Below are 15759 nucleotides of genomic sequence, written 5' to 3' on the forward strand. Positions count from 1 at the left end.
GTTCCCATATTTCCACCTTTAGGAAGAAGCTTCATTTGTTTCCAGTTAAACATTGCATTTCACACAAGATGCTCACCATGACACATAAATGCCTCTCTCTCAGCAGCCCCATCTACCTGTCTGAACGCATTCACATCAAGAGCAATGGAAGAAATCTTCGCTCTTACTCTGCTACTGTCCTTGCCCCTCCCAGATTCAAGACTGCTAAATTTGGTGGTGCTACTCTCGATGTTCAGGGTCCTCTACTCTGGAACGCCCTGCCGGCTGGGTTATGACAGATCCAAGAGTACCCCCTTTTCAAAAAAGCCATAAAAACTCACCTTTTCAACATGGAGTAATCTTTTATGACCCCCTTTTAGCTCCTACTTGCTTCTTTGTTGTCTTGTCTTTGTCCTTGTTTTTTGTGCGCCCTGAGGCCCACCGGTATGCAGCGCGTTAAAAGAATTAAAATAAATAAATAAAATGCATTGCCATTGCTTATTTTTACGGATTTAAAATGACAAAACAGCTTGAAAAATGGGTTAAACAGACAAAATCAGAATGCGGTTTTGACGCTAAGGACAAAGGCACATCACAGGTATAATACGGAAATTAAAGTGTAACTCTGGAGGGATGTCAGTATGAGATCCTTAACGGGAAAGGAAACTCGGTTTTTAAACAGGAATAATTTCACGGGACAACTCGGTTTGAAAAGGAAATGTCAAGTTTTACTGAGACTATAATTTTAGTGGCTAGAAAAGAGGAATGCCGCCCATGAAAAGGGTTAAGCTGCAATTTTAACCCCTCCTGCCATGTGCCTCTCTATGGGGGAATTAATTAATTTATTCAAAATAGTACTAAGGACTTACACAAGGACTAAACGAATTGGAAAGAACAGTGCTAACACATGGAGATCACAACAGATTTTCCTAAGAACAAGGTACACAGAGGATTCTGACAATTTTAAGGATTTTGCTAGGGCAGTTATAGGATTTCTATGGAATTGGACCTAATACAAGGGAACAAAGAAAGGGATGCAGTTTGTGGTTACTGGGGAAGGGAAATACTCACAACAAACACTTGAATGGGTAGCTTGGACAGCGGACCGGGTTTCTGGACAGCGAGGCAAGATTTGGTCACTGCACACATGAGCGGGCTCTCCTAGAAGTGGAGAGCTGGGCCTATTCTGGTCACTGGATAGCGAGGTGCATCAGCTGGGCTCTGTCATGCGCAGAAAGGGTACCCTCATGCAATCCATCATGCATAACACTCATGCCAATAGAAGTAGTGACACTCGCACTCCCACTCCCGGGGATTCTCCGACCCGTAGCACCGCTAGGTTCCCCAAAGTGCATCCATTTCCTCATAACTTCACGTTACCTGTGGTGCGAGGGAGGCGTGAGCAGTCCTTGTTTCGAGGCAGGGGCAGAGGTCGACTTCATTGGCTCCCTCGTTTGCAGTGGCAACTACCATGGAGGTTGCGAGCGGGCAGGAGCAACCAATGGCGATCACTTCCTGGTTTCGAGATGCTTCCCCGATCAGGTGCTCTGACCTCCTCTCACGTGATCGGGAGCCGGGCATAAAAGCCGGTCGCTTCGAATCACTTGTTGCTTCACAGCTGTTTCTCACGTAACACTGTCCAGCGTTTTGATTCAAGATTCAAGAATTCCACGGATTAGACCTCGGCTCACGGATTACGGATTGTTATCTCTTACTCCACGGTGCGTTCACCTGGTGCTGCACGGATACTCGGACTTTGAACTTTGGATAACGAATTACGGACTGCCTCTGAAATACTTACCTGGCTTGTCGGCTATGCACCATTACCCGGATTCGACCTTTGGACCGTTCTTGACCTGCCCTCGTTTTTCTCCCTGAACTGTTACGTTGCTTTCAAGTGGCCCACGTCTCCTCAAGTACAATGACCTTCAAGAGCCATCCAGGTGTGTGTAGCCGGTACTTATAATCTGGTGCCAGGCTTCAGGGATTGTTGATGCACTCCTTGCACCACAGCTCCCGAGTCCCAAGCCCCTCCCTATTGGGTTTAGGTAAGCTTTTCTTTGGTATAAGAGTTAACGTTTGTGACCATATTACTGTGCTTTTTGTGTTAATAGCTGGCTTCCTTCCAACAGCCTTGGGGTCCTCGGCGGCGTCTGATCCTGTGAACAACAACCACACCTGTGGCCTCAAGGCTCGCACAGAGAGTATTCTTGTATCTCTCTGTGGGGAACTTGGGGACAGAGGCCCTTATACTCTTCACGACACAGCAAGATCTGACAGACTGTGAGGCCGGTGTGTTCGTGTTGAGTATGGAGGCCACAGCCAATGACCCCGTGGCTGCATTGGTGCAAGCAATCACAGTATTAAGGGCAGATAAGGCGGCTGCCAATACGGCTATTCATCAGCGCCTAGACTCCATCCAAAGCACACAGCACCCCTTACCAGTTGATGCAGAGTTTGGGGACGCTGCTGCCCAACCCCCGGCAGTGCAACCTGCTGCTCACACTGCCGCACCCCCAAGTTCCTGTAGTCATGCCCACTCCCTTTCCCCTGGCAGCCCCGGAAAGATTTCATGGAGACCCCAGGAGGCTTCGCACATTCCTCAACCAATGTAAATTGCATTTTCTCTGTAGACCCCTGGCCTTCCCTGATTCCACCACAAAGGCGGCATTTACCCTATCCCATCTAGCTGGTACTGCTGCAGCTTGGGCCAACCCGCTACTCGAAAATGACAGTCCCGCTCTTTATGATTTTGAGCTGCTAGTGACAGAAATGTCTCATGTTTTTGACACACGCCATAAGGCCCAGTCCCGAGATCTCGAGTTGTTGGACCTAACTCAAGGAGAAGGCTCACTCATAGAATACATTACCAAGTTTAATCAGTTGGCTGTCGAGAACTCATGGCCTGAGACTAAGAAAGCGGTGGTATTTTATAGGGGATTAAGTAATTCCATGAAAGACGCCATGGCGGTCATTCCCTCCCTGCCCACACAGCATGCTGAATTGGTAGACCTCGCCCTACAGATTGATGCACGGCGTTCTGAACGCAAATCCGAAGCAGGGTTTTCTAATACAGTCCAGGTTTCCCCTTCCGCAGACACAGGTGGTGAACCCATGCAAATAGGCGGTATCCGCAGCCCAATTTCACCAATGGAGAAGGAGTGCCGAAGAACCAACAATGCCTGCTACTATTGTGGCCTGAATGGACATTTTGTAAAGACCTGCCCTCGACGTCCCAAGTTAAAGAACCCGGTTTTTCGGAATGCTCGACCCTAGATCCGAGGGCTGGATCGAGCATACCTCCCACTCCCTCGGAATCAGTACCCACCTTTGGGCGTGTCAGGCCGGTGGTTGTACAGGCTACGTTAAAACCCACGCCAGATACCGTTCATCCGGTTTCCATCGTGATCGACTCTGGTGCCACCGGCAATTACGTTAACATCATGTTGGCCAAATCATTGAATCTCCCCTTGGTTAACAAACATCACCCTGAACCTGTACAGGCAGTGGATGGCACGGCACTGATTTCCGGTCCGAGCAGACAGCAGACAGCCCCTCTCACGTTGAACATTCACAACATACACCAAGAAATCATTTCATTTGACCTAAGTTCTATGCCACAGTTTGGTCTGATTTTGGGCATTCCGTGGTTGAAAGAACACAACCCAATGATTGATTGGAAGTCTGGGCAGGTTCATTTTGAGTCTGAGTTATGTCAGAATTTTTGCCTCACCGCACCCAACTTACACTGAACGGTGACATCACTTCCCCTTCAGAGTCACACCTAGTGGGAGCTGTTGCAACAGGTATACCCGCAGAGTATCAGGACTTTCAGGTGGTTTTTGATCAGGGTTCTTCTGAAGTCCTTCCCCCCCATCGCCCTTATGACTGCCCTATTGAGCTAATCCCCGATTCAACCATTCCTGCTGGTCGAATCTACTCATTGTCCCCCTCAGAGGAATAGGCTCTAAAGGAATACATCCAAAAAGCCCTAAGGATTGGTCATATACGTCTTCCACCTCCCCGGCGGCCAGTCCTATTTTTTTTGTGCCCAAGAAGGAGGGCGACTTGCGTCCTTGTGTGGACTACCCCCGACTGAACTCAATCACCATAAAGAACCGGTATCCGATACCTTTGATCACCCCGTTATTGGACCGGCTAAGCAACGCCACGGTGTTTACGAAGCTCGATCTCCGTGGAGCGTATAACCTAATCAGGATCCGCCCCGGAGACGAATGGAAGACGGCATTCTGCACCCGCTACAGGCTGTTTGAATACGTGGTTATGCCGTTTGGGCTTTGTAACGCTCCCGCCACGTTTCAATGCTTTATGAACGAGGTATTCAATGACCTACTGGACGTGTGTGTGGCAGTCTACCTCGACGATATCCTCATATTTTCACAAACCCTAAAAGAGCACGTGACACACGTCCGCAAGGTTTTGTCTCGTCTTCGCCAAGACTCGCTTTTCGCTAAACCTGAGAAGTGTCAGTTCCACACTGATAGTGTGGCATTCCTGGGGTTCCATATTACTCCCGGGAGTCTAGCCATGAATCATTCCAAGGTCGGAGCAGTACTAGACTGGCCGAAACCCAGTAAACTTAAGGCTCTGCAGTCATTCCTGGGTTTCTCAAATTTCTATAGAGAGTTCATTCAGGGCTTCTCCTCTATTGTCACACCCCTTACTGCATTGACCAGCCCTAAGGTGCCTTTCTTGTGGTTAGACGACTATCAGGCAGCTTTTGATGCATTGAAAGCAGCATTCACTACTGTCCCCGTCCTAAAGCATCCGGACCCAGAACTCCCCTTCATCGTGGAGGCAGATGCGTCTTCTTTTGCTCTCGGCGCAGTATTATCCCAACATTGTCTGTCCTCTGGTCAGTTACATCCAGTGGCGTTTCATTCCCGGAAGTTTTCTCCTGCTGAAAATCATTACACAGTGACAGATAAAGAATTATTGGCCATTAAGGATGCCTTTTAGGTCTGGCGGCATCACCTGTTAGGGGCAAAACATCAAGTCACAGTATTCACGGATCACTGTAATCTCCAAGACTTGGCTTCGCTTAAATGTCTCAATAGTCGGCAGGTGCGGTGGCATTTATTCTTTGCAGCCCACGACTTCCAAATCAAACATCGATCGGGTTTGTCTCATGGGAAAGCAGACGCGCTATCTTGTTCCCCTGGCGGGGTTTCCTTGCCCGTTTTCCCCGAAACCCTACTAGACCAACACGTCATCTGCTTCTGTACCCCTCCTTTGCCACTTCTTTCGTCAATTCGTACATGGGTATACCAACACCCTGAACAAATCTCCGAGTGGGACCCGGTGTTTCATGATGGGTTGCGGTTCATTCAAAACAGACTGCTGCTACCCACAGCGGACACCCGCAATCTCGCTTTGGAATGGTCCCACGACAGTGCCATTAATGGGCATCCCGGTCAAAAACGGACGCTGGCACTCCTCAAGTGGTGGTGTTGGTGGCCGTCCATGAAACGGGATGTTGAATGCTATGTGAACACATGTGCAGTCTGTGCACAGTGTAAACATCACCAAGGGTGTCCTTTAGGACTCCTGCATCCATTACCTATGCCTCCGAGGCCCTGGCATACGATAACGATGAATTTCGTTACAGACGTACCACAGATCAAGGGCTTCGACACGATATGGGTGGTGGTAGATTCCTTCTCTAAAGTCGCCCGCTTTATTCCCTGTTCAGGCATTCCCTCAGATCCGGTGTTGGCCAGCCTCTTCTTCAAATCTGTCTTCTGTCTCTTTGGGTTGCCTATTGTGATCATCTCGGACAGGGGGCCACAGTTCACATTTCGGTTTTGGCAGGCACTTACTGGACTCCTGGGGATTGATTCCCGATTCTCATCTGCCTACCATCCGGAAACGGATGGCCAGACCGGGTTGATATTCCTTGAATGTTCCTTTGAATGCATTTTGTTTTCTAGCATCTGTATTCTGAGCATGTCCATGGCCCTAGTCAATTCCTACTACACATGAATCTGTTCAATGCAAGGATCCTTTGAAAATGAAATAAGCAAAGAGAGAGAGCGCTTCTTGTGAAGGGTTTGCCTGTGTTAATTTGTTGCAAAATGTAAAGCGTTTTCCGTACGGCTTGTAGTGAAGTTCTCTGCTATTTCACCGATTTTGCCTGACACAACATGCCATTCAGTGAGGAATGCCCCCATTTTCTGGTGTATACCCTCAATATGGGTGTACATGGATGTGTCTTACTGGAACCAAACTGGGTAATGTTGAAAAGATTAAAGGGGCATCAGTGCGCAGTCATTTTAAATGCAGAACATTTTCTTTTTCAGTGGGAAGTTGTGAGCTGGCAGCATAACAGCTCTGCCTTTCAATTATTTTCTTTGGTGCACATGCAGATACACTGGCAGCCATTCTTGGGGTGTTCCATGTGTGCTTGGCAAAGACAGCCCGGCCATTATTTTTGTAACTGCAAAAAGCTGTTTCAATGCAAGGGAATAGCGCTCAGCAGAGCCAGCGCAACGATTCTGCTTGTAACTGCTGGAATGAAGTTTGGTGATGTAGGGGAGTTCTGCTGGGCTGATAAATGTACCCCACTGGAGGAATCAGTTAAGTACTCCCCTGCTCGAAAGACAGAGTCCAAGGGAATTGACCCAGAGAGCCCAGAGCACAACAGGGTGGAGAAACTAGGCCCCCGTCATTCTGGGAGAGACTCCCAGGCTCAAAGAATCACGGAGCGCCCGGAGATATGGAGGGGACGTCGAATAGCAGCAGCTCTGAGTCTAAGGGCAAATGAATTCAGGCACAGCAGAAAAAGAAGGCTGCCAAACAAAAAGAACTTTGGTAAAAGACCATATTAGACAAATAAAAGCCATTAGAAACTTCATAACTTTGTACCATAAAAATGCCAAGTACTCAGCCCGGGAGCATCTGGAGCTGTATGACCAAATGATGACGTCATTTGGCATCAAAAATTATCAGAATTCCATGGAGTTTGCTAAATGGACATTCTCCCCAGAATATTCTAGCTTCTTTGCTGGGCTGGAGGGTCAGAATCACTCGCAGTGGTCTACCTACAAGGCGGCCATCTTGAAGCACTTTTTCGTGCACTGAAACCCCCAGGAGGCTCACAAGGCGGCCTACAACTTGCAGTGCAGAGAGGATCAGGCCCCGAGGAAACTTGTCCAAGAATTGAAGCAGGCATTTGCACAAACCACGAGGCGGGTGTGCACAAACAGTAGGGAGTTGATCAATACCTATTTCCTTGCACTTCCTAAATATATTATGACGCAGTTGGTTAGGGACTTCCACGATGAAAGGACCCTGAACTGGGTAATAGAGCAAGCTACCCAGATCTATTTATTTTTTATATTTATATAGCGAACATACAGCCCAAGGGCATCGCGGTGCTGTTACTTGTGGCTAACTTAGTTACAGATGAAACGTATGCATTTGCGTCATACATAAATGTCAGACAGATGATTACAATTATAAAATACATACATTGTGACATTTCTGAACATGCAGTGATGGTTCTCACATTGGCTAGTGTTGGTCAGTGCTTTATATAAAGAGCAGTGTTTTCACGGCTTTGCGGAATGCTAGAAGAGAAACTTCTCCTCGTAGGGGTGGTGGTAGGGTGTTCCATTGCAGAGCTGATAAGATGAGAAGCTAGCGCCTCCAGCTCAGGGTCTCTTGACTCTGGGGATTGAGAGCATATTTGTGTAGGGTGTTCTGGTTGGTCTTGTGGAGACTATAGGGTGAATTCCGTCAGTGAGGTAGGGGGCAGTGTGGTGGATACACTTGTGAGCAAGGGCAAGGGCTTTAAAGATGACTCTCTCTTTAACTGGGAGCCAGTGCGCCTGTTTCCTGGCGGCCGTGATGTGTTCTCTTTTCGGGATTCTGGTGGTTGCACATAGAGCATTGTTTTGTATGACTTGTAATTTAGCCAAGTTTTTAGTGGAGGTACCCAGAAAGGGGGCATTACAGTAATCTAGTCTAGATCCTGAAATAGCTCTTGCAATGGTAATGCAGTTGTCCTTGGAGAGGAAGGGTCTGGCTGCAGTCATGAGTTTGGCGTGATATGCCGCTGAGGAGGTGATAGCATTGACTTGCCTGGTCATTGTTAGGTTAGAGTCGAGATAGATTCCCAGTGTTTTTACCGAGTTAGCCACAAGGATTCTGATGCAGTTGATCATAAAGTGACTGAACTGAGAGTCGAGGTTCTTAAGTGTTTCCTTGGAGCCTACCAAGACCATTTCAGTCTTGTCCAAGTTCAGACAGAGTCCGTTGGCTGCCATCCAAGCTTGGATAGTGTTGTAGATGTCAGTGAGTGTCTTGGAGTCAGTGTCGTAGTCGCCTGTCAGCGTGAGGAGGATCTGGGTATCGTCGGCGTAATTAGTGTATGAGATACCCAGTGAGTCGAGGATGAGGAAGAGGGGCTGTGTAAAGATATTATAGACTGTGGGCGAGATGCAGGATCCCTGTGGGACCCCACATAGGATGATGGTAGTTGAGGCTGAGGCCAGGTCAGAGAAAACTTGCATGGTCCTTCCTTGCATGATGGAGGAGATCCAAGCGGTGGCACTAGGTGAAATAGCAGCTGCCCTGATAATCAACTACATCTTCTTGCGTTTCAGCCTTCCCCAAAGAATTGAGTCAGACCGAGGAAGTCACTTCACCAGCGAGGTGATGACAAAGATGTGGGAGATACTTGGGGTAAAGAGAACACTCCATATTGCCTTCTGCCTAGCCTCTAGTGGGGGGGTTGAGAGGTACAATAAAATAATTGTGAGCATTCTTAAGAAGTTTGTGGCGGACTCTGGGCCTGGTAGGGACATCTGACTACTGCTTGTCCTGATGGCCATCAGGACTACACCATCTTCTGCGACCAAAATGTGTCCATTCGAGCTAATGACAGGGCAAAAAATGGTGCTTCCCCAGCATCTGCTCTACAGAACACAAGAGCAGACACTGATTAATGTGTCCACGACACATGAATATATTGAGAATCTGAGTAAACACCTGCAACATGCTTTTGCATACGCTCAGCGGAATCTGCAAAAATCAGCAGTGGGGATGAAAGCCCACTACGATTTAAAGACTACTAAAAAAGAGGAGACAGGGTCTACTTGTACAGTTTTCAAAGGAACCAGACCAAGGAGCAGAAATTCCTCCCTTCTTGCCACGGCCCCTTTGAAATTGTAGACATAATCTTACATGTCGCCTATAAGATCTGTATCCGCAAAGAAGAACAGACAGAAGAAAAATGGGTCCACATCAATCAGTTGAAAAGCAGTCATCCCCAATACGCTTTGCAACGGATTGATGAGCCAGATGATAAGCGAGCAGAGGAACCATCGAGGGATGAAAAGAATGGATGAAAAATCAGACAGAAGTATGTAGGGTCATATATATATATACATATATATAAACACACACACACACACATATATAACAGGGAGTAATTCTCTTAGTGTTGTTAGGCAGAAACCTGTGCAGTTCCCTCTGGGACCACTGCAAACGATTTAGGACTACAGGTGTTTGGCAGTAAACCCACTTGGTAGCAGTCTGTACCACACAGATTCACTTTGTAGCTGTGGCTGAGCAGTCAGACTTCTCTCAAGAAAAGTTAGGCAGTATTTGGAGTATACAAGATAGGGCAATTTACACAGTAGAACAAGCAGACACGGAACAGAGCTTGGGTGTAAAGATATATAATTATTTATTTTAAAAACACATCCATGAAAAACACACTGGCACTAATACGACAAACAACTTCAATTACAATTATTATGTGGATATCAATCCCCTAACAATATTTCGACAAGTCTAGGTTCAACGCCACCACTTATTTGCAGACAGAGGTGAATGCTTTAACCTAGATGGCACTCTAATATTCGTTAGAACGGGAGACAAAAAGGCAGGGTATGAAACCGAACCCGGTACAAACACTTTTACGAAGCGAATGCAAGGCAAGTAAGGCAAGGTCTACTGTAGATCACAAATTTCAGAGGCCAGGCCCACTCGGAGAGAGGCAAGGCGATATGTCCCAAAAGTATCACAGTGGAAATGCACTTCGAGTCGTTGTAGCAAATTGTCACCGAAAGGTTGGACCAGTTTAGAACAAAATGTTAAGAAGGTCTGGAGGCGACCCAAGGGAAAGGCAAGGATTTAAGACACCTCACGCTAACCGTCACAAGGGAAGCCAGGCGGACACAGTACCTTGTAAGTGCAGAGACAGCTCCGGCGGGGGCAGTTGTTCCTGGTGGTGGATGCAAGTCGGGGCTTTGCCAAGAGGTGAGATGGTCTCGTCGTCGAAGGAAAGTTGAAGATTGTGCACCACCAGGGAAGAGACCAGCCGCGGAGTGCTCCGTCACAAGGCACTACCTTTTGGTCGCGGTACGGGCTAGTGGCTATCCGGTTGCCGGGGTGCTCAGCACGGGTAATTCGACCCCTACGCCCTGGAAGCGAAGAAAAAGCAAAGGGACTGGTTGTTCCCACCAGTCAGGGGAAGAAGACTCTCCAGCAGGGAGATCTCCTCTGTCGTTGGGAAGTGGTGAGTCGGTTCAGCAGGGCTCCACCGGAGGTGTCGTCGTTGCAGGTCGGCTCAGCTTTACCCTCGTCGGATTCTTAGGTCCTGTGGCAACTTCTGAAGACCCAGTCCCAAAAGCCCTGCTTTTATGCAGCAAACCCCCATTCATTCAGCCTAGCTGTCAATCAAAACACGCTAAGTGGTGAGCGGGGTGGCTCACCACTTGGGCCAATCACACCAGAGTGCGACTTGAGTTGGCAAGGCAACTCAGTCCAGGGTGCCTAAACCCCCTCCCACACCCCCTGTGGTACCCAGACAGAATGGCACCACTTTGGAGGGCTTCTGTGCAGAAGCCCGCCAAAAGTGGAACAAAGGGCTCCTTTGGTTCGGAGTTACAGAGGCGAACACAGATGCCATTTTAAAAACCGAGTTCTGGCAGAAAATACTAACCGGTAGATTTATTTAAGATAAATAAACCGGCGGTATGTTAGAGACTAACGTTAAAAAGTATTAGCTCCCAACAATGGGAAGAATCCCATAGGAATATATTCGGGGTCGAATATAAAGAGTAGTTTCCACTGCCACCAGCCAAAACTCGACGAGGGGGGATGGGACAGTGCCCCCTCGAACAACAGACCCAGGGGAAATCGAATTAGCCCTACCAGTACGTCCACAATAGGATGGTTTGTACTAGTTCTGTTAGTAAATTTAGGTCTAGTAAAGCCAATGGTGACTTTACATGCCCTGGGAGACAGTAGTCAGTCCCAGGGTATGGAGTCTATGGTGGGGATCACCTAGGACACCCCAGTGTTACGGCACGGAGGGTGCAGTGTAACACACATAACAAAACACATGAGGCCCTATGAAGTAAAAGACTCCATAGCCCATAGAACACATTGGCATTCAAAGAAATCTACCACAAATCATGCCCAAGAGTGTGAGAAAAGAGTCTCACTCTTGGCAGGATGAAAAAAACAAACTCCAGAAATCCAGCAAAGCTGCTGGGGGACTCACTAGGTTAGGAAATTCAGCCTAAACAGAATTCTCCCTAACAAGTGTTATTGTAAAAATGGAGGGGAAAAAAGAGAAAAGTTTGATGTATAAAAATTGCAAGTTGTTTTTGTTGTAAAATCTTTGTGAATCTTCTGGTAAAAATGTCTATAAAAAGTACTGAAACTTGTTTTTGTTATCTTCTATTAGAGAACTAACATCCTTAAATTTCAGCCTGGAGAGGACCCCGGGGACCCCGAAGGGAAGGAAGAAAGGGTGTGCCATGCCACACTCCCCAACCCAGAGTTGGAAGGGGATACTGGAGTGCCCACTTCCTGAGGAGGGAAAATTACGCCAAAGGAAACCCCACTCTGTCCTACTTTTATCCAACAAAAAGTCATGAAACATGGAAGAGCAGGGGGGTCTGTGGGGTGCATTTAAAGGCCCTAAACAGAAATCTCTTTCATTTGAAAAACTGCATTGAAACTCTGCACCAAAAACGGCTGTGCTTTGCTTTCCCTGTCACGTGAGTGGCAAGCAGTTGAACCCAGCAATCCAAAAATGGCCCTGCATTGCTTTTGTTTTACTTGAATGACATGAAGTCATGCATTAGATCAAAATTCACATGAGGGGCAACAATTGCAATCCTACAACCAGACACAGTGTTTGCTTTCCATTTCACTTGAACATTTGGCCTTTAAAATATTGGAAATGAAAAATGGCTTGACTTTTTCTTTTATTCAGTGTCAAATCAAAGAACCCTGTGGAAGGGGGCCTACTCCTCATTGTCAATGGACCAACAGCAAATGCCAACTCTCACACAAAGGACACATTAAAGAATCCCATGACATACAAGATAGGAGTTCAAAAAATATCAGACAAAGAAACTGCTTGCACATGTGTAAAAATAAAGAAATGACTTTAAAAAGCAATTGTGGAAGGATAGCTTTGCTCGCACAGAAATGTCAGTGAAAAATGCTGTGGGGAGTGGTGGAGTAAGCAATGTACATTATGTTCCCACCCACAAGACTTCAATCACCTTGGAAGAGGCTCACAATACTGGATATAAACAGTATTTGGGCTCAGGCAGGAAACTTCTTAATTGAAAGCCCAGCTCTCTGCTGAAAGTCTCACCTACTAGTGAATCAGCCTGCAAGGACATGTGATGTACTGAGGGTGTTATACTTCCCTGCTCTGCCCATTTGAAGGCAGGGGCTCAGGGACTTCAAGGAAAGCAAGTGTGGCTAAAAACTTTACTCAGTGGTATGAGTTTCTCCTGCACCCACTACCAAGGACAAACTTAACAATTAGAATGAGAAATAATTTTGTTTTATGCTATGTTTTTATGTAATTTCCAGGCGGTTTTTAAGAGCTATAGTGCATTTTCTTATGACTTTGCGGATGGAAATGGCCAGTTAAGACTAGTTTCTGGCTGCTCGGAAGATGTGACAAGTATGAGATTTGATGGAAAGATGGAAGGTAAAATTAGGAATATGCTTGATCATTTGCAAAGTCATGACTATTATATATCTTAAGTAAATGACAAAAATGCACCAAACGGCCATGCTAGCTCGTACGGAGTTGGCGATTGGCTTACCTAATTCCCTATGACCCCCCTCAAACCGCATATCTAATGCCTATGTCTGGGGATAGTAGAAATATGAAGTTATGAGACATAACTGGGTTTTTGTCAGAAAGTGGCCAAGAGAACAAAGAAGGGTAATAAAATGCCAATGGAAAAGATGGTGCTCTCTTCCCTTGGACCAATCATGGCAGCGGGCGGAGAGAGGAACGGTAAACTGTCCTATCCCAGGGGTAGAGGTAATTAAAGAGTACTCCCCCTAGATTGTAAAGTGAGGGATGTCATTTGGGCTATATAAGGGGGACTGTACTACATCAGGAGACACACAGAAATCCTGGGTGACGGGAGAAGGAGGCAGCTGAACCATACCAAGAAGAGTTCAGAGACCAGCAGACCCCTTGCCTAGCTGTCCAGAGTGTCCTGAGATCCAGCTGGCTGTCCAGAATCCCAAACCAATGACAGTGCAGTGACCAGGCCCCTTGCCTAGCTGTCCAGAGGGTCCTGAGATCCAGCTGACTTTCCAGACTCCCAAACCAAGGCTTACTTTTTAAGTAGCAAATAACCCCCACCCTAAATTGCATAGCATAGAAACCACCATTGAAACACCCATTGACAACCCATTGAAAACCCAATTGAAAACCTCAGATTGCTAGTGTAATTCAGTCACCTTCCCATAGACAAATCTGTGTTTAGCCTGTGTATGTTAGCATATTCCCTTTGGTTAGCCTCTCTGTGTCTGTAAATCCTTAGCATATTCTTAAGTAAATCAATCAATTCCCCATTGAAATTCACGGTACAAGTTGGTTAAAATTTTTCATTAACCCCCTAGTGTCTTTCTTTAATAATTATAGTCATTAAAGTATTGCCTCCAAAGAATTAGACTCCTTGTAAATGAAAACCGGATTTGCCCGTGTATTGTGTGCCCCAGCCCACGAATTCCTAGTTTCATCTGTCCCATTAAAAACTCCAAACCGTAGTCCCATTCAGAGCAATCCCTTTTGCCTACAAGTCTATCTGTTATGTGTCTCTGTCCATGCCAATGAAAACCGATTTTCCTATTCTGAGCTTTACCCCTTCCCTGAGCTGCCTGTCATTGTAAATACAGTGTAAAATGAATTCCCATTTGCCGTTTGTATTTTTCCTTTTGTATTTGCTTTCTCCCCAAAATCTATTTTCCGACTTTATTTCTACATTGCCCTGGTGTGCTGATTCGTAGTCTCTAAGCTTCCCTATCTCCTCAAGTGTAGCAATACAAATGTCCTTTCATTCTGTCCCATAGCCGTGTGAGTAATAATCAAAATCCAAATCTGCCGTTTTGCTCCAAAAACGGGTTTTCATTTCTTTTTTTGGTGTACCATCCTGGGGTGGTGGTCTTTACTCAAAATCCGATTTTCTCTCTCTATCCCTACTCCTTGCCACTACCTTCCATTCAAAGGAATCAAGTTAGCTAATGTTTGGGGTGAGTGTTGCAGGGGGGAGTGCTAAACCATTGTGTTATCTCTTTCTAAAATTGTTCTTTTCTGTGTTGCCAGTTAAGATTGTGAGAATGGTAACAGTATATTTTAAGTGAATTGTTTTGTAGAGATTAGTGCAATTGTGTACCACAACACTAGTGGCTGTAAAAGTTTGATCTTCATTTTACATTAAATAATTAATTAATTAATATCTTATTGATACACACCGGCCTGATTCCTGGTCAATTGTGACACAGGGTGTTTGTGGAGGTTGGGTGCCAGACGGGTTGCAGGCCTACTCAAATAAAACAACTTGTGGTTTATTAAAAATAAAAAGCGCTTTATTGTACGCCACATTCAGTGTTGGGGAAGGAGTCTCTGGCTGGATTGTGCCGTGTAATAAAACCGTGACACTGTGTTGTTTTAATAACCAAGTTACTGTTGTGATATTGGGTGTTTCCACAGCATTGGTGGCTGATATTGACTCTAAGTCTTCTTTGTCAAACCTTAAATAAATATGTATATATATATATATATTCTTACTATACACTGGCCTGGTTCCTAGTCCATTGGTGACACAGGGTATTTGTTGGGGTTGGGTGCGAGACGGGTTGGAGGCCTCACCAAAGTGAACTTGAAATAAAAAGCACTTTATTGTGAGCCACCTTGCTTGGGGGGGAAAGAAACTCCCTGAGTTGAGTGTGACCCCCTAATAAACTGCGACAGAGCAGAAAGCATAAAATGGAGCGTATGAATAGTTCTTGGAAATAACTGACAGAAATGAGACAGGCAAACTGCATAATCAAACAAAATGGTCTCCATATTACTACCTTTCGACAGACATTGGGAAACTCCTATATCTTAAAAGGTATGCCAAGAAATTATTCCTTTATTATATAATGCCGTGGAAAAAAGAAAACAGCATCAAACAACGACGCATTTCATGGTGCACACACCGCTTGGTCACACACACTGCCACACTATGATATTCACTGAAAAAACCTTAGTTAAAGTGTGGTTAAGCTGCACAGATTTAACACAACAAACCCCTTGAAATTCAGCGGATGTGGGAAGTCATGACCTATTTAACTCAGGTGTACTCCTGTTGATGCCCCCATAACCCCATTTTGAATGTCACTATGAATGCCTTCTTTTATAATATCTATGTGCTCATGGGCTTTGCAACGGGAACACACCGACTTCATGACTTCCCACATCCGTTGAATTTCAAG

This window comes from Ambystoma mexicanum, chromosome 14 (assembly GCF_040938575.1).
Source record: "Ambystoma mexicanum isolate Mex_15411 chromosome 14, UKY_AmexF1_1, whole genome shotgun sequence".
Classification (NCBI taxonomy): Eukaryota; Metazoa; Chordata; class Amphibia; order Caudata; family Ambystomatidae; genus Ambystoma; species Ambystoma mexicanum.